Source organism: Nycticebus coucang, chromosome 3 (genome assembly GCF_027406575.1).
Source record: "Nycticebus coucang isolate mNycCou1 chromosome 3, mNycCou1.pri, whole genome shotgun sequence".
Lineage (NCBI taxonomy): Eukaryota > Metazoa > Chordata > Mammalia > Primates > Lorisidae > Nycticebus > Nycticebus coucang.
The window spans coordinates 43004774-43024341 of NC_069782.1; the positions used below are offsets into that span (position 1 = coordinate 43004774).

The window sequence follows — 19568 nt, forward strand, 5'->3', positions numbered from 1 at the left end:
TACATTTATATAAGAACATATACTCATTCAATAAATTGTGCTGATAGAATACTTTAGGCAAGGAATTTTCCCAAACACTGTTCAAAATACAAAAATGAGAAATCTCAAGGAATTTCTGCTGTCATGAAAGTTTAATCCAGAAGACAGAGTGTGGGACAGGGAATTAAGCCCATAGCTCTACCCGATGCAGACATCATGAGTTTTTCTTTGCATACAACCTAAAGCCCAATAGAAAAGGTAGGAGCCCTAATGGAAAGTGGCCTTGGAGGCTGAGCATTCCTTCCATAAATTTTGATGGAAGTGATTCAGTTACGGGGAAAGAAAATCAGTAGGCACATAGGGATTCTGGACAGTAGGTTGGTGTGGCGGAAGAATGAGCCAGTACGGGAAAGAGAGAGAAATAAGACTGGGACGATAGCTTGGACCATTTCGTAGACAATGTCAGCATGAACTCACAGAAGGCCACAAGGGGCAAATCCAGGTTTCTCAAGACCACAGTGACACCCTCAGAAGACTAAGACAGGGAAATAATTTGGTACTGTTTCTCTGATCAGGTCATGTTTTATTTAACTTTGTGGTACAGCTATATTTGGAGAAAACATTGTAAAGAAAATTTAGAAAAGTGAATTTTGAAGTGTATACCATTTGTATTTCTCTCATAGAAGGGTACTTGATACTGAAATTCATGACTTGTTGATGAGAAAGACATGTACAAACTTAAAATTACAACATTTTCTATAGTTTCATCTATATGGCACTGACAGTCTGTACCCAAAGTAGAAAAAGAAAAATAAGTACAGACAATGAAGCAAGTCTGACCTATAAACTAAACTTAACACAGTGGCATTTAAATGTATTAAAATTTTCACTATGCATGTAGTGAGCCACGTAACATTCAGTTAACTTTCTTTCTATGCTAACTCTTCTAAAGAAGAAAATGATTATCTTGATAACACAGTCAGTTACAAAATTCTTTACTTGGAAAATATTACTGTAGGATTTCATAAAGGAACACTTATTACAACTTTAATTAATTACATAACTTACAATTACCATGTAAATGCCTTTGTCCTCACACTTAGTGTATCTATATGAATAAACGTCATTCAAGGTTCATTAGCTACAGAATAGCATTACATGCATGGAAAGTATTTTAATTTTGCTAATTTCACAAGGATGCTAAGTTAATCACCAAGTCAAAAGTTGCAAATGCTTCTGAATTTGTGTAGTTGGAAGAGAGCCTAGTGTATGTCTGGTTTCCTATTTCTTTTATTTACCTTTTCTTTTGCTTGGTTTTGAGAAGCATCCAAAAATATATTTGCTTTAGCATTACAATTTTCCAGAACAACTTTAATCACTTAATTTTTTTTACTGACTTGTACAATGTAGCACACTAGCACACGTGTAGATTAAAAAAGAAAAAATAATTTATACTGGGGATGTTGATGTATGGAGTAATTTTCTCAGATGCTTCCAGTGCAATCTAAAAATGCATTAACATAGACTATGAAACAAAAACAGTCTACACAACCCATAACACACAAGGGTGAGATACTGAGACGTTTGAAAGCATAATTGATACCTGCATTAGCTGAAATTACCTAGGAATAAGAAAGCATCCTACTACCACATAGGACTTCAAAAGCAAAATCTTTCTTATTCAGATTTCTGCATAAGAGAGTAATGTTCCAGCAACTGAATATGGAAAAATGAAATATTTGTGGGACTATATTATTAACATAAATGACTTATAATGCTCTTAGAGAATTTATGACTTTTATTATTCCACCTTAAATGGCAGAAACCTCTACACAGATTTTCTATTTCTCATCCCCGTTTGAACTACTATGTTGCTCTTGATATGAGGTCATCTACATCTGTAGAGTGTAGTTTTTACCTAAGGAGATGCATAAAATCATTGCTCAATGACATGAGCATTATGCTTACATATTTTGTTGATTAGTGAATATATATTATTGCTTGCATTTATATATTCAGAAAGACAAGCCCATTCCAGACCCCAAATGATCATTTTCCAATTATACTTAAATAGCTAATACTGTGTTTTAATTCTGTTGATCATGGGGATGGAGGGTCATTGATGTAGCCCCAAAGTTTGTTTATACAAGAAAGAAGTATTGACTGTCTATTCTGTGCCAGAAAAGCACCAAATGCCTTGCAAACAAAGGCTCATGTGCACACATGTACTTTACTTTCACAGCGTTTACATTCGTTGCAATAAACATGCATGTTCCATTTTTTAACAGACAAAAACTCTGAATGGCAGTCAACTCTATTCATGTTAGTTTATTATTTTTGTGTTTTGGACCACTTACTTTGGCCAGGAACATGGATTAATTTATAGCATTTACTTACTCTTAAAAAGTTAGAAGAACAAAATATAACAGATTATATTTTAAAAGTATGTTTTTATTAGAATAAAAAAATAGACCAGACAAATCTGACAGGGTCAGTAGAGTACAAGGGATAACTCTACAGAAAGAAAATCTGAAATGTCTTTCAAGGGACAGTGCATGATTTTTTCTGAAGTTTTCTAATATTTTTACCATCAAAATGTCTTTGAGATGATAAAATTAACCATGTATTTCTACAATATTTCTTGAACAAGCAAGTAATAATCATATGTTATGGACTTAGTCATATATAATATCCTCCTTTTCCCTTTATTCTAATCAAATGGGGAGATCATATCGATCGACAATATGCCTGTGCAAAAAAGTGAACAAATTCTAGTGCATATAACCTGGAAATGAATAAGAAGATACAAGCATCTGGTTTCCTGACCATTAAGACCGGGCTGATGGCTCATGTGAATTCTATAGCTACATTGGTCTCCATTTGTTGAAAGCAAATTCAAGATAACTGATGTGATACTTTCTATTGTTGTAAATATATCTTAATAAAGCTTCTTATTTTTATAGTTTATATCTATTGTTCCATGTTAAAATAGCTATGGAATATTACAATGTACTTTGACTACTAAAAAAAGAAAGAAATTCAGATAGTGGAAGATCTCACTGCAGTTTTATTAATAAGGGATGGAATGCCTTAACTAATATAATTTAAATAGAGAAGTTGTCCACCTCCTCCCCTTCCACCAAAGGACCTGGAGTTTCTGTCAGTAAACATATTTGCCTTCATGCACAGATTTTTAACTGATTTGCTTTGGGGGGAGGAAACTTACATTCTGATTAACTCGATGTTGGAGAGAATCCTTCACTGTGCGGAAATGTGGGTGCTATAATACTTGCTACTAAAAATCTATAAAATATCTCCTTCAGAAGGCATGTTATACTTGAATTGGCTGGCAGGTTCTGCTGCTCGTGGCTGGACTCATCTGTGTCTGCAGCCAGCTGTGGATCAATTGTAGGCCTTGCCTGGTCTCACCTACGTCGGAGGGTCAGTTGGCTGTTGGATGGACTGGAAATACTCCAGCTGGTATCAAGGAACATGGAGCTCTGCCCCACGTGTCTAATTCACTAAAAGAGTAGCCAAGATATGTCCTCGTAGTTTTGAGAACCGAGATCCAAGAACGTGGATGCAAGGGCAAGCAAGAATTTACATATAACAAAAGTATATATATATATTTATTTATTTAAATATGCATATATATATATACACACTATTTTTTGAACACTTCCTTACCATGAAAGACGGTTATGCTCATAGTGGTAAATATTACAAAGTCCTTGCTCTCACAGAATCATAAGAAAACAAATTAGGGTAACGCTAGGTGGTAATAATGGCTGTGAAGAAAAACATAAGCAGGTAAGGTTTAATATAATTAAGTGGGAGACAGACCAGAGAGACTGATTAAGATAGAGTAGTCAGGAAGATCTCTCTGGAAAGATATCCAGCAGAAACCCAGCTGAAGTGAGAAAGACACCCAGCTGAAGATACGGGTAAGAAACTTAAAGGTGGAGAGAGCTGAAAGTCGAGGCAGTGGGGAGTTAGTTACCTGTGCAAAAACAACAAGAATGTAAGTTCCTGCAACAAAGCAGAGTATAGCCACAAGTGGCACATACTGGGTTATATGGTAGCTCTATTGTTATTTTTTTGAAGAGCCTCCATTCTGTTTTCCAAAATGCCTATATCCATGGCAGAGGTGTAAAGGGTGCCCTTTTCTCTATACCCTTGCCAACACTTGTTATTGCTTTTCTTTTTTATAACGGTCACCAAGCAGGTATCAGGCGACATATATCATATATTAGATACACCCAAAGGAAGTGAAATCAGCGTCTCAAAGAGATTTCTCCCCTCTCATATTCACTGCCACAGCATTCACAATAGCCAAGAGATGGCAAGATAGGGACACAACCTAAATGTTCACTGCCACATAAATAGACAAAGAAAATGTGGGATACACATATATATGCAGAGGAGCAGTATTCAGCCGCAAAAGCAGAAGAAAACCCTGCTCTCTGCAAGCAGCACAGATCAAACTCGAGGACATTATGCTGCGAGAAATAGGCACAGAACACAGAAGCCGTATGATTTCACTTACAGGTGGAATCTCCCAATTTTAACTCTACACATGGAGAAGAAGACAATGGTTACTGGGGACCAGGGCTGAAGGAAACTAGGAGATGCTGGTCAAAGGATACAGACCTTCAGTTAAAAGGCAAACAAGGTCTGGGGATCCAAGGTACAGTCTGGGCTGGGAGGGTGTGTCAGGTAACAGGGCTGTTGTAATCATCACACAATGTATACATTTATGAAATTATGACATTATTTACTTTGAATATATATAATCTTTATCAAGCAAACATTTTAAAATACAGTATTTTCTTAATACTTGGATCAAATTATTGTTGAGATAGTTAAAAGGGCTTAAAAGGAACAAATCGGTATCCAGTTTTGTGTGAAATTTCAAATAGGTTTAAGTATATTCTAATAGCTAAAACCCAATAAACAAGTGATTCTAATAAAATAAAAGCATAGTGTTGTATGTAATCCGACTTTTGTTTTTTTTCCAACTGTAGAACGTCAATTTCTTGTCAGGAAAGAACAGGCATACGAGGATAAGAATAGGCGATATTTTCCCGTGATCAGTACACAAATGCACGCCATCTGGAGAACGCAGCCCCCTCTCTGGGTCTTTGCCTCCTCATTTCGATAACTAGGACACTAAACCCTCTTTGATCAGGAAGCAGTAATAACTCTGTGCACTGTACTTGGGACATGTTTATGGAACAGATAAAATTCCTATTCTCAACAAGTTAATAACTTTCTTCTTTCTTGAAAGTGTTCAAACACAAGCATAAACTGCCATAACCGATCTGTTACCTTGGAATTACAAAAGGCAGCCATTTAAAATGCTTGAGTAGTAATATTTCCTTTAAAACTTACGAGAAACTCAAACGATGCACAAAATTAACAAATAAAGCTTTAAAACATAATGCTTTATTATAATGTTATGCCAAAGGCATTTATATTTCAAGGGTCTTTTTAAAAAGCTATTTTCAATATCTTATATGGAGCACCGCGGGGAAGCCACTTCTCTTTAGTAAAATCAAAACATTCTTCCCACAATGTATGTGTCTATCAATATTACCAACCTTTTTAAGAGGTGACTCGTAAGGTACAGTGTGTACCATTAAAAAAATCTTCTAGAGTCAGACAAACAGGCTTTTACCATTTGCTACCACTTACTAGGTCTTACACATGTACACATTTACATGTATACGTACATTTAATGAATACATTGCATGAACTGGATAATAAAATAGTCTATATATTCATATGTACATAAGGCATATATGCACACACAAAACACATACACACAGATTACCTATGTGCATGCCTAACACCAATCAAAAACGAAGTGTACTTCTGGCCCTTCTCACTGGATTTGTTATTCCAGAATAATATTCCCAAAGCAAGCTATTAAATTTACATTCTCATGATTTAAAAAATGGCTATTAGAAATACCAAGGTTCAGTGTAACTTAAGTATCATTTCCAGGCTTCCCCATGCTTCTATAAAGCTCAAAAAGCAAAGATCATTATAGTTTGGGCTTTGAGTTTAAGAGTTTTAAAGTCAACAAAGAGGAAATGGAATCACGTTGGTGAGGCTCATGATTCACAGTGAAGTAAAACTAATGGTGGCTTAGATAATGGTTTTTTTTTTTGCCTCCAAGGGAAAATTACTCCGAATTCAGACTTGAGTGTTTAATACATGGATCATGTCAAAATACTTCTAGATAAATCATAACTGCCAAAATGCTAATACAATGCATAGAACTTTGTATTTAAAATCAATACTAAGACAAGGTATCAACACTAATGTGCACACAAGAGATCATGAATATATAAATTCTATTTGCCTAAAGAAATATCTCATGAGCATATTTTAAATAAGGGTGTTCTGCTTTGCAATTGACCATCAAAGGATGAAGTCCCTACTTTCCTGGAGCCATTAAAAACAACATTATGTAACCAACAAACAGGATTTCAAGAAGACAACAGATTATTTCAGGGGAGAAAGCTGGACTAAATTGTTTATTTAGCTTCATTTTCCAATCCATATCCCTCCTTAATCATTACAGAATAAAAATCATAGCATACCAGACATACTGAAACATCACTTTAGCATCCCTTTCAGAGATCACATGGCCATGCTCATGGCTAACAACAAAAGTTACCCCAGAAAGCAACTTCCAGGTTAGAGCAGGGGTCTTGCCCATTTTAGGGAAGAATACTGTTTGCTTAGCACTAAGAAAGTCTGGTGCAGAGTGCTTGTTAGTAACTATTTGTTGAATGAATAAATGTTGAATAGGAGACTAAGGAATCTATTCCTAATCCAGGACTTTACATTGTAGACATTCAGTTGATATTTACTTAAATGGATAGGTGTGTCTATAGCTCTAGAATGGTGCAGAAACACACATACCACACTGCCAAGCAAAATTCTTGTTTTGAATAATAATACAGCAGCTAATCTTGGCTGCTGAGTATAATCAGTCTCTACTTGTTCAAGTAGCCAGTCCCGGGTCCTATAATCAATTATCCCATTAGTCAATAGGCAAACAAAGCTGGGGTCAGTGCTCTCCGACCCATCCTTGAATTTGCCTTGCTGCTGGCTGGCCAAGCACCTCTCTCATCCCATTTCCTGGCAGATAAGTCCTTGAATTGTCCTTCAGAGAATCAGGACTTTCTATTTCTAGCCCCCAATTTCTTTCTTTCTTTCTGACAGATGGCCTCAGCTTAGCTCACAGCAACCTCAAACTCCTGGGTTCAACTGATCCTCCTACCCAGCCTCTCAAGGAGCTGGGACTACAAGTGCCCACCACATGCCCCACTAATTTTTCTCTTTTTAGTAGATATGGGCTCTCACTCTTGCTCAGGCTGTTCTTGAACTCCTGAGCTCAAGGGATTATCCTGCCTCAGCTCCCAGAGTGCTAGGATTATAGGCATGAGCCACTGGTGCCCACTCAGTACTGCGGTTTTATAAGAAAATGTGCTTATTCTTAGGAAATAAACTCTGAAGCAGGGGTGTCCAACCTCTGGCCTGCAGGATCTATGCTGATTTTGTGAGGACTTTTTTTTTTTGCTTTTCTGTGGTGTCAGATATCATGAAAGGTATGCACAGACCTTTCTTTTGCTAATTAGTGTTTGTGTATTTACTGTGTGGCCCAACACAACTCTTATTCTTCCAAGGTGTGACAGAGCAAAAATAATAAAAAAAAAAGGTTGGACACCCCTGCTAAGTAAAGACTTTAGTAGTAAAGAGGTGTGGTGTCTCTAGTCTACTGGCAAATGGTTCAGGAAGAAAAGTATACGTGTGATGTGTGTGCAGAGAGAGAGAGATTGATAGCAGATGAGACCACATATAAACTATTGCTGAATCTTGATTAAGAATATATAGTAATTTTTTGTGCTAGTCTTCTGTAGGCATTAAATAATACAATGAAATTATGTAATAAAAATGTATTTTATGAATTATAAAAACATATAATAAAAAATTAAGAAGTTACTAACGACAACTATAGGCTGTTTCTTCATATCTGGCCCCACAGTAAACACTCACTGTTCTTGGCTCTGTCTACCTCTTCAAGTACAGAACGTTCTCAATGAAGCCTCCAGTTCATGCTCCTCCCTGTGAGGGCCGACCTAGTCACACTATCTCACCTCTGACATTTTTTTTTTTTTTTTTGCTGTTGGTCAGGCATCAGCTGTGGAGCCCCAGAAACTCCATATGCCACAGCTGATGATCTCCAGATGGTCTCTCTACAGCCCCAGGGTTTGCGTGAAGCTTTCTTTATCCCTTCCCCATAAACATTCAGAACACACTGAGAGCCACATCTGAAGAAATTATTTAATTTCCAGCAACCTAGCTTTTCCTACTTCTATCCTTTTCTATCATTCAGGTAGAAGAAGTGTTGTCAAAACAATTTTAGTAACAGTTTTTGGAAGCTCTATGGTAACACCATCCCACTGCTTTCGAACGTGCAGGTTTTAACACTCATCTTTTCCTTTTTTGGCCTTTTAGGCTTTCACTGACAATAAGTCAGAAGAGTCAGATTTAAATACCTGGTTACAGTGGAAATTTGTAACTCATGACCTCCAAGCAAAGAACAGTAATTACTGATTTCTTTCCAGAATAAGTTAAATAAAAAAACCATCGTGAAAGCAAGATTTTACCTAAAGGTCATTTCCAGAATGAAGACTGAGGTGTACATAGATTTCCTGTCCTTTGAAAGCTAGATTTAGCTGCATATTGTAGCTTCCGATTTGACTCAGTATGAAACACATTCTAGCACAGCGGTCACCAAAAGGCTCTTCTCTCAGAACTCCCTTATGCCCTTAAAAATTAAGACTCCACAAGAGCTTTAGTGTGTGTGAGCTACATCACCAGTCTATAGGTACAATCTACTCGATATTAAACGTAAGACATGTAAAATATTGCTAATTTATTTAAATAACAAAAACTTATAACATGTTAACATCATCAACATTTTTATAATAAATTATTTTCCCAAAGAAAAAATACTACCAGGGAGAGTAGCATTATTTTACATATTTGCACATCTATTAAAATATCTGACTTAATAAACACCTGGATTCTTCTTCCTCATTTTTTTGCACATAAACCTTTGAAAAAGCCACCATACAATTATTAGAGAATAGGATTTAAAATGATATAATTATGAATGTAGTTTTAATCTCATAATTTTTTTTAAAAAGATCTCTAGGCTTTCAGGGGTACCCAGATCATACAACCATGGAAACACAGAAGACCAAGTACTCGTCTTGGTGTGATAATTCTGAGTTTGAAACCCAGATTTGTCTTTAAATGCAGCAGAATCACCCTAGTTGACCACCTCCCTACACTGACCACTTCCTTAAATTGACCTAATGCACCACATGTAAGTATCAGTACCAGAGGACCAATTCTTTATGTTGACAAGTTTGTTATAGCCCCTTGGGTGGTCAACTTACACTGGTTTTACTGTAATTTTAAAGCCTCAGTGAAATTATTTGCCCTGTCTGAGACTCAGTCTGTCATTTAAGAAATTTATGTAATGCTTCTTCACAAAGAATTGAATGAAATATATAACACTTATTTCGATAGTTCAGCACAAAAGAGTGTCTACTCTCTGAAAGTATAAGCTTTCCTCTATCATTCTGCAAACCTACTGGCATTGATAACTATACCACTGATGTAACTGATTTGTGAACTTGGTAGGACGGTTTGCCTCTCTGTTTTTCAGTACCCTCAGGGGGAAAAAATTCGGAAATTTGAATAGCAACCTTACAGAACAGCTATGATGACAAAATAAAATAATAGATTTAAATAACTGTGATGGATATGTTACTTAGTTCAATGTAAACATTTCACATTGTATATCGAAGCCGTACCCTGAACCCCATACACGCATCAATGTACAAAGTTATGGTTTAATAAAAAATAATTTAAAAAATAAAGATGCTTTGGAAAAATAAAAGGGACATCAAAATGTAAGAAATTTACCTATTTTGGTAACAGATTAAAAATGTTAATGAATGAGCTATGAATTGCGATAAATTATTTTCTTAAAAAGCCTAGGTTTGAATACTATAAATCTTCTAAACTCCTAATTGTATTGTTAAGTTACATCTCAGAGTGAAATACTTCTCTAGGGATTGATGATGGCAGTCTGTTGTTTTCCCAATACTAGCTATTAATAACTTCCAGATTTGGGGCAAGTCAGACTCTGCACAAGTTTCCATCATTAAAAATGACTTTTTTTGAGGGTTACATGCTCATTCTATCAGTTCCCAAGCTTGCATAATGCTATGATACTTTTTCTGTAAAATAATAACTTTTTTTTTTTTTTTTTTTTTTTGTAGAGACAGAGTTTCACTTTATTGCCCTTGGTAGAGTGCCGTGGCATCACAAAGCTCACAGCAACCTCCAACTCCTGGGCTTAGGCGATTCTCCTGCCTCAGCCTCCCGAGTAGCTGGGACTACAGGCGCCCGCCACAACGCCCGGCTAATAACTTTTTTTTTTTAAATAAAAGGGTATCTGTGGTATTTTTGGGGTCATCTTATCACTATATACACATGCCCAGCTTTCACGGAGGGTCAGTGTGCACGGAGAAAGACGGTGACGTCTCTTGATTACGCCCATCCTCCATATCAAGGAAAATAAACCAGTATTGGAGAAATTTACCAAAAGAAGAAATGGTTCCTATTTTATGGGGCTGATGATACAATCTCTGTCCTTTAGCTCCATTTCTTTCCTCAACAGTCCAAAACCAATTTTATAACTCAGTTGTCTCCTAGCTAAATGTGCAGCCTGCTGCAGAGATGAGTTTGTGAAGCTTAACCATACAAAATGGTATATCTAAAGAACATTTGCAAGGATGCTTTTTATAGTTGAAAGGAGATTTGCTCCAGCTTGTTTTTCTTCTTCCCCCCTTCCCAATGTAGCACTGCAAGAACAATTAACAACAAAAAAGATATGTCAATGATGGAACATAGAGAAACGAAATTGCACTTAGGAGCTATGGTTTTCACATGCAATTATATTAAAGTCTGGCATGTGCCAAAGTTTACTAAGTATGAGATGATGTCAGAGTTTCCGGTCTCGTTAAAGTATTGTTGAAAAGCTGCATCAATTCTTCATGAAGCTCTTTGGAGTCATCATCACACTGAGTTTTTACGTACGACACATTAGGTAGCCGGGCTTAGTACTGGCCCAGGAATTAAGCACCATAGGTTTCTTCAAAAAGTAAACAGTATTTAAACTTTAGAATGATGTATTTCCTTCAAAGTGTTTTCTTTCCAGAGCACAGGAAACTCAGATCTATCACTGTGGACAGGAAACATGGGGCAGATAAATCCATAGATGTATCTATCTATTTTCCTACAGAAGGGACACACTTGGGAAAGGAATGCCTGGCACTCATGATAAGGCAAAGAATAAAGAAATCGCAGGTGTCTACATCCCAGCTCACATACATTATTTTCTATTACTTATATTGGCTTCCTGCTAAGACTTGGCATTTTGAAAAAAAAAATAGTAGTTGGCTTCATATTAACAGCATATAATATTCTCTTTTTGTTCCGAGAGAAGGCAGTCAGTGCATGCTTATATTATCCTGACAGGGAAATGTCCTGGGTGTCCTGTTAATTGAAATGGACAACTTCCTAGGCTCAGAAATCTGTCAGGTGGACTGGCTGGAGCAACACAACACTAACCACGGGCACAGATGAAATGAGTCACTTTCACAACGTGCTGCTGGCTCCATTGATTTAGGGAGCTGGAAATTACACATCAGAAAATAAACTAACGATCACAAAAACATGCATTAAAAGAACTGCTAACACACTGAGGAAGAAAAGCCTTAGTGTTGTACTTCATTTGCATTCAAGGTCACAAAAGCCGTTAATACAGAGGTCAAGGGAAAAGATAGTGGGCCTTCCAAGTAATTTATTCGAGATTTGAAATGTCAGAGCTTCTATCAACTTGGAATGTGGTATTCATTCTCTTGCCATATAAATTGACGCTACTTTTCCTGCTCAAAATGAGGCTTTTGCTTCAGCTCTCTGGGTAAGTGTCCTATGGTGCAGTATATTACACAAAAGCAATTTGTAGAGGTGTGAAAAGGAAAAAAAAGCATATTTTTTTCATCACAGGAAGTACCTACTTGTTAAGTGGGTTATAAGAATGAAGAATTTTAATACATATAATGAGAATTGATTAGTATTTTATTTGACTTCACGTAAATGTTCTACTTCTGGTTTCTCTCGCCAACAGTTTTTTCTTTCTTTGACATCAAAGGACTTTAGTTTAAAAAATGCTATAGGTTCTGGCTCCTGAATGCCCCCAAGCAGATATTGTTTTGCCTAGTGAAGTTAAAACCAACTAGCATAGTACCAACCATGAGATGAGTTATAGAAAAAATGACTCTGTGTTGATTCCTCATCTTCTTACATTCACGTGATAACAACTACACACTCTGAATTACATTGTCACATTCATGTTTAACTTTATGTCATATTTATTCTGATATTACCTGTCACTGAGTAGATTGTTTACATAATTATACCCTCCATAGCCTTTGCAATACAACTGTTGATGATGATTTAAAATGTTTACCTCACAAGTAACTTAATTTGGTTTCAAATTTTTGCAAGAGTATTAAAGAAGAATCATCAAATTAAATTATTTGAATAAAGACATTAAGAGAATAGTCATCAATGAAATATTATGGATATATACTAGAAAGATCATGAGATCACATTTTGCTGTCTTTATTCTATGCATTTCTTTCTATTCAACTGTTAGACCATGGCCAGTAAATCTCAGCCCTTGATAAAAGACAGGGGTTCACAAACTGCTTGCTAATTGAATGAAGGATGGACTCAAGAACTAAACATGTAAAATTGAGGTTTAGCAACTCCTTAATGTAATGGATATGTGTCCTACTTTCAATGGGAATTTGACAAATAGCTACCATTTATAAAGTAGTCTTGTGCTGAGCAGAAGATAAAACACCTTTAGATTATTTCATTTAATCTGTGAGGAGGGCATTATTCTCCCATTTTTAAGCATAATATAATTGAGTCTCAGAGAAAGTAAAAGTGGATTACACAAAGTTTTGCACCTACTAATTCATGAAACTGGGATTAACACATCTCTTCCAAATTAATCTGAGGAAATGGTTTAACCATCAAATATCCCAGTGGTAAGTGATGCTTGTTGAAGTGAAATAACAACCACCATGAGAAGCAGCTTTTCTTCTAGAAACATCTCAATGCCCAATGCCAGACATTCCTCTACCTCCATATGGCCAATGTTTTTCTCTCAGCCTGTATGGGAATTAGGTTTGGCCCATCCCACCAAGTGAAATCCACTTCTATCATTGTTCTCCTCTCTAAGAACTTGGATTTTATTTAGAATTTATGTCATATGAAAGGAAGGATTTACGGAATATACAAAACACTGTGAAACCGTTACCTATTGCCATGAACACAGTCTTTGTCCTATTGATGGGAGAAAACTTCATCTCCTTCTTCTCCCTCATTATTCATTGCCACCCATACTACATGTCTAATAAAAATGAACACTTTCCTTTCTAATCAATCCCTTTTTAAGCATCCCCACTGATGTCTTCACTTCTTCCTGGATTACTGCCAGGGCTTCTGTGCTGGATTCTCTTCCACCAGTTTCGAACAACTCACATTGCCCCTCTGTCCATTTATTACCTTGTTGACAGAGACATTTTATCAAAGTACAATCTAATCATGTCAATTTTCTGGTTAAAAATCTTTAACAGCTGCTTCTTGAAACTCCTTAGCAGAGCACGCGGAACCTTTATCAACCTAATCTCGTTTTATATTTTCAGTCTCTTTTCCAACATTGGCTCCCATCTCCTACGTGTTCTGACACATTCAAGTCTCCTCCCCACAATGTTGAAGGGGACCACAGTGTTGCATGTTATGCCCTTTTATATTTCCTACCCTAGTATCACACAAATCGCTCACAAACCCATCCCTCCTCATCTATCAGTTCTGGAGTAAATAAAATACTTTGAAAATCAATACAAGATTACCTTTTTGGTAAAGCTTTCACTATATTTTTTGAAATGCTCTTGCTAATAATTCTTTGCTCATCTGCATGCCTGGTTAGAGTCTCTACCCCCACATTGTGGCTATTTGCTCACGTCCCTGATTATTTCATTCGATTGTGAGCTCCCTGACACAAGGGCTGTGATTAATTATCTCAGTGTTCTTAACATTGAGCGCAGCGCCTGATCCCAAATAAATACCTAATGTAAGTGAGTGTAACACGTGGATACTACTATTGCTTCTAACAATCTTGTCTTTTGGTTAGAAGTCACATTTTTCCAACCATATTATATGCTGGGAACATCAGCGTATAATAAAGTACAGAAGGTCCCAGCTTTCAGCTGGTTGTCTTTAATCTGGTGAATTTTTATAGAGTTAGTATATTTTTTCCCAATCCTCATGAGGGATTTCAAATGGGTCAACAAATCTTCAAAGTTGATGTCTTCCAAGGTAAGTGACAGACTGATAAAAACACAGTTAAGTGCCTTCTCCATATCTATAGTAGATCATTAAATAGACCAAGGCTTTGCCTCTTCAAATGTCCACCGTTATCATAGCTACTATATAGTGAAATTGATTTATGGTGGCCTTTATCCATCATCCTACACTATATTTCTAATAAAAACTAAAAATTTTCCCAAGTTGATGCCCGTCTGGTAGTTTTTTATTAAAGGGATACAAATGTACTGGGGGGCCCAGTGCAGATACTTAAATCCTGAGCATGTATAGGAACTCAACACGATCACTGTTCTGTCCCCATAACATCATTCAAAACAACCTTCATTCATTTTGAAAATCCATTTCAAATTAAGTTGCAGAAAGCAATGCTACCCATTTAATACTCATGGATTTTGCAATTGAGTTTTTCCCCTTTAAATGTATAAATGTACCAGGGGCTAATATTTCTGACCCTGGTGCCCTTAGTAAATCATTTAATTGATTCTAGTTCTGAAAAACTGACCTCTATGCAGCCTAAGTTGCTGTCCTTCCCCAAGTTATAAATAAAAGTGCAACCATGATTCTCGGCCAGAAAATAATTACAACCAGTGTGACAGCAGTTGCACAGAGGATAGCTGTTTAGATGGGACAGTGTGACTCCAAAGGACAACATGGCGCCCATGGAAGACACTGGGGGCAGCCTTGATTCCAGAAACAGCACATATAAGATCAGAGCATTGAAGAGCCCTGGATCTCGTCTCCTTTTTAGAATTATCTAGAGATAATGTGTGAGAACATTCACTACAGAGTCTCTCCCTCACACAGATATTGTGTTAGTGAAAAGACAGAAAATCTTTGATATGATTAGAGAGAAGGAACTTATGTTTTCCATTGTCTTTTTGTTACATACTTTATTTAGAAATAGCAACATAAAAATAATAGATCTCAGCCGCATTCGTTGACTGTGGTTTGGTGAAGGAAGAGCTATCATCTGATCCAATTAATCTTGATTTGGGATAAGTGCCTGATAAATTATTTCCCAGGAAAAGAGCAACCATGGCTCATCACTCTTTGTTTTAATCTTAGATCTGCTGTAGACTCATCGTGTGACCTTGGCAAAGTCATTTAACCTCTCCTTACCTCAGATTTTTCATTTGTAAAGTATAGAGAACCATGGCTTGTCTACCTTGGCAAAAACAAACACTAGCATAGTATATTAAATAGGTATAAATGTGGAAGCTTATTGATATAAAAGGATAAACATGATGGCATAAGAATATTCCTATGCTGCTCCTATAAGCTGCTGAACAAATGGCCTTCAAGTATAACTGTTCTGACAACTTGGTACTTTGGATTCATTTAAACAAACAGGTTCTATTATATTTACTTTGGTCCATTAGACACAGATATTCTGGCTGCATATCTTATTTGGATAAATAGATTTAGTGTATAAACTTTTATTCTTCTGAATATTTTGGCTCTGACTCTTTTAGTTTAAACCAATAACAAAGTAGTAAGTGACAGAAACAACAAAAATATCACATAGAACAAATTGTCAAAGAGAGCTTATCTGGTGTGGCTCGCCCACTGCCCACCTGCTGCGTGGCCCGGTCCCCAACAGGCCAAGGACCGGTACTGCTCCGTGGCCTACAGTTTGGAAACTAGAGTTATAAAGTATTTGAAGAAAGTTGTAATCATATTTGAATGAAGATTTTAGGTTAGATTTATAAAACACAAATTGTTCTAGGTAAGTGAGTTGCTACTTACGAAAGTCCTTGAGTTGGTTTTTCATTAGAAGTTGTCAAAAATACATGAGATTTATTTTTTAGCAAAATCGATACATTGATAGCATCTTAGTCTTATATGAAGAAAACTTTCATAACTTTAACTTCATAATATTTTCCCTCGGCCCTTATAGAATATAGAAAAACACTCTGTAAGACAGAAATAGTGTCAAAGAAGAACTGACCTCGACTGGGAGTCCAGGCAGGCTTCCCTAGTAAGCGACTCCTGAGGTGACAAGGAAGGATAAGTGTTAGTTGGCTTGAGGCAAACGCGAGAAGAGATGGCAGAGATCCCCAGATAGAAGGGACCCCTTGGGAGGAAGGGTCTTGTAGCAGAGAGGGGTATTTCCCACATAAGGAAGCAAAGAAAGAGGGGAGGTGGTTTAGGGGATTATCTTCCAGAGCATAGACAGTCACAGCCAGGAGTGTCACAAAAAGTGATGAGAAACCACAGAAGGAAAGTGACCCTCCTGCTTACAGAGAGGTGCCTGTCTTGAAAACGCCGAGGGAGCAGCTACAAAGTAAACTATGCTTGGCTTGGGTTTTGCCTACATGCTTCACAAGGAACCGGGAGCCAATGTTATAAACTCCCCCCTTTCTGACAGCAAGAAGTATATAATGGTCACATGACCACACAGATCCCAGAGGTGTCACAGTAGCAGGTGAGAAATGTTAGAAGGCCTAAGTGCTCTCCTTACATATTGAAAGGTCTACTACACTTATATTTTTACAAACAAATATGTTTCTTTCTATTAGTATATCCAAGTAGTACCTGATCAATTATGCTTGGGTGGGACATGGTTTGTTGTAGGTGTGATCAAAAAACAAGACACCATCCAGGTAATTAGATCCGATCTGCCTCTAAAACTTAAATCACTATCTGGTCCATAGTTCTCTTCTGGATCACATGAGAATGTTGTAAAACTTTAGAGTACTGATTTTTGATGCTTAACCAGCATCAACTGGGTTGATTCCTAAAAATGAAGATCCTGGGTTTTTTAATTTTAGACCTTTTAAATTCTCAGGTACAGCCAAGAGAATATGCAGAAATAAAACATCCAAAAATATATATATTTATTTAATTTCAGGTGCTACATTGAGAGCCATTAGTCTGAAAATTCTTCCTAGTTTATTTGTACTATTTCCAGTAAGATCTCTCAGAAGGCATAACTACCCCAGTACTGTAAGTTCTTTGAAGTCAGGGCATTGTTTTTTTCAACTTTTCTCCTTACCGTTAGCATAGAGTTAACTCTTGACCATTTGTAGGGTCTCAGATGAAATGTCATTTCCTTCTTGACTGGGTAGAATGCCCCTGCTATAGATTTGCATACTTCTCTGCAATTTCCCAATCTTATCGCTCACTGTACTGCTTTGTAATAAACTGATAAATTGGCTTCCTTGTAAGGTAGGATGAAAACTCAGATACTGTCTATTGTATGTTCAACACAATCTTTAATAACTAGCAGAGTATCTAGTGCCTAATAAAATACTTGATGTATAAAAAACGCAGTAAATGTCACATAAATGCTTCTATTACTTGAAGACTGTGGTCTTCTCCTTAACTTCCTCTTCACCAGTGAAAGTATATTGTTTCATTTAATGCTTCCTAGTAGATTCAAATGAATCTACTTCTCAGATATTATTTCTATAAAGAAATAGAAATGAAACTTTGGTAAAATTTCTCACCAATGATAGGTGTAATGATCCAAATCTGGCCACCTTCCATCATCTCTGCAGTCACAATCCTAGTCCAAGATCCCTCCATCCTTCCCCTTTAAGGGAAATCAAATAAGGTTGAAAAACAAAAGCATCCTTCTGGGGACAAGATTGCTCTAGGATTAGGTGGGTATTAACTAAGGCATACATTCAGAGGATCTAGCTTTAGAGGAAAATTGTCATCAAATATTGAAACGAATAATGATAAATAAAGATAAAAAAGATAAATAATGAAAATAAAGATAAAAAATTAATATGGTTAGAGTGGGGTCCAGAAGAATCCTGAGCTTTCACACGGGTGCTGGGAAATCTGAGAACAAGGTAAGACTTTCTCAGTCTACAGTGCAGAGATAAAGGAAGAATCAATGAGAATGAAAAGATGAGGCAGTTGAATGTGTTACAGGAGTTTTGACATTCTTAAGAATCCAGGTTTAATAAAGAATACAGCATCGTAGAGAGTAGTTTGGTGGGCTTGGATAAGTGGAAGCCTCCTCACCTCACTTTCACATCAAGAGGAGTAGAAGAAGGGGTGGTCTTTGTGAAGGAAGGAAGCGGGGAATCTTGTTACAAATAACATGGCCCTGCTATGAACACCTCAGTAAACATCATTTTGAGAGCAGAATTTGTTCAGAGTGAAATGGAGGAATCCATGGAAGGCACTTACAGGGAACAAAGGGCAAGAGATGGACACATGTGCAATATTTCCCATTTTTTATTTTCCAAGATAAGGAAAAGACACCCAGTCTAATTTTGAACTTGGACTGGAAAAAAATCATTCAATTTATTTCTGTCCAATTTTCATCTTGTCATGATCTCTTTTCAATTCTAATTCTATTGATTTTTTAACCTCTCTTCCCATTGCACTAGGAAAATATTGAAAGAACAGGATAAAGAAACATTGACCTACAGTAACAGGAGTGCCATAGTGTTCATCTGGCTATAAAAAGAAACCCATAACAATTCCGGTAGAGACCCTAAATTCCACACAGCAGCATTCCATTCACATGTTGGAAATATTCTCAGAGCTCAGTGTTATTTATCCAGGAGAGAAGTCAGTGAGAGGAAATTGCCATGAAAGGCAGAGGATATCTTCTCTGTGCTGAGCTCTAAGTACCTATGGGGTAAAGCAGCAAATCCAGAAAAAGGAAAAAATGATAATAATAAAAAAGAAAAAGTATGATAATTTAAAGATAGCAGAGATGCAGGTGAAAGCACATGGAAATCAAAATGTTGAAAATCTAAACATTCAAAGTTAATAAAATAATTAAAATATCAACTAGATTGACGTGTGTGTCCCATAGTTTGAGTTGTGTGTATTTGTTTATTTCGCTTCTTCTGATGGACAGCTAGGTGATTTTAGGCACAGCCTTTAACTTTTCTAAATCTCAGTCTTTATCAGTAAAATAGAGATAATTATGCTAATTACTTCATAGGGTATTTATAATTTGATTAAATGAAATAAAACATACAAGTATTTATCATGGTGCCAGGGAGCGAGAACTTACTTTCCTTTAGTATTAATAGCAATGATTTGCTTTATCTTCTGCTAAT

At 36.5% G+C, this 19568-nt stretch overlaps 1 protein-coding gene across 2 annotated transcripts in view; it reads right to left on the bottom strand.

Annotated features, from left to right (window-relative positions):
- Positions 1 to 19568, bottom strand: part of SYT1 (synaptotagmin 1) — a 599049-nt gene that overhangs the window by 425593 nt on the left and 153888 nt on the right. The window lies entirely within an intron of this gene.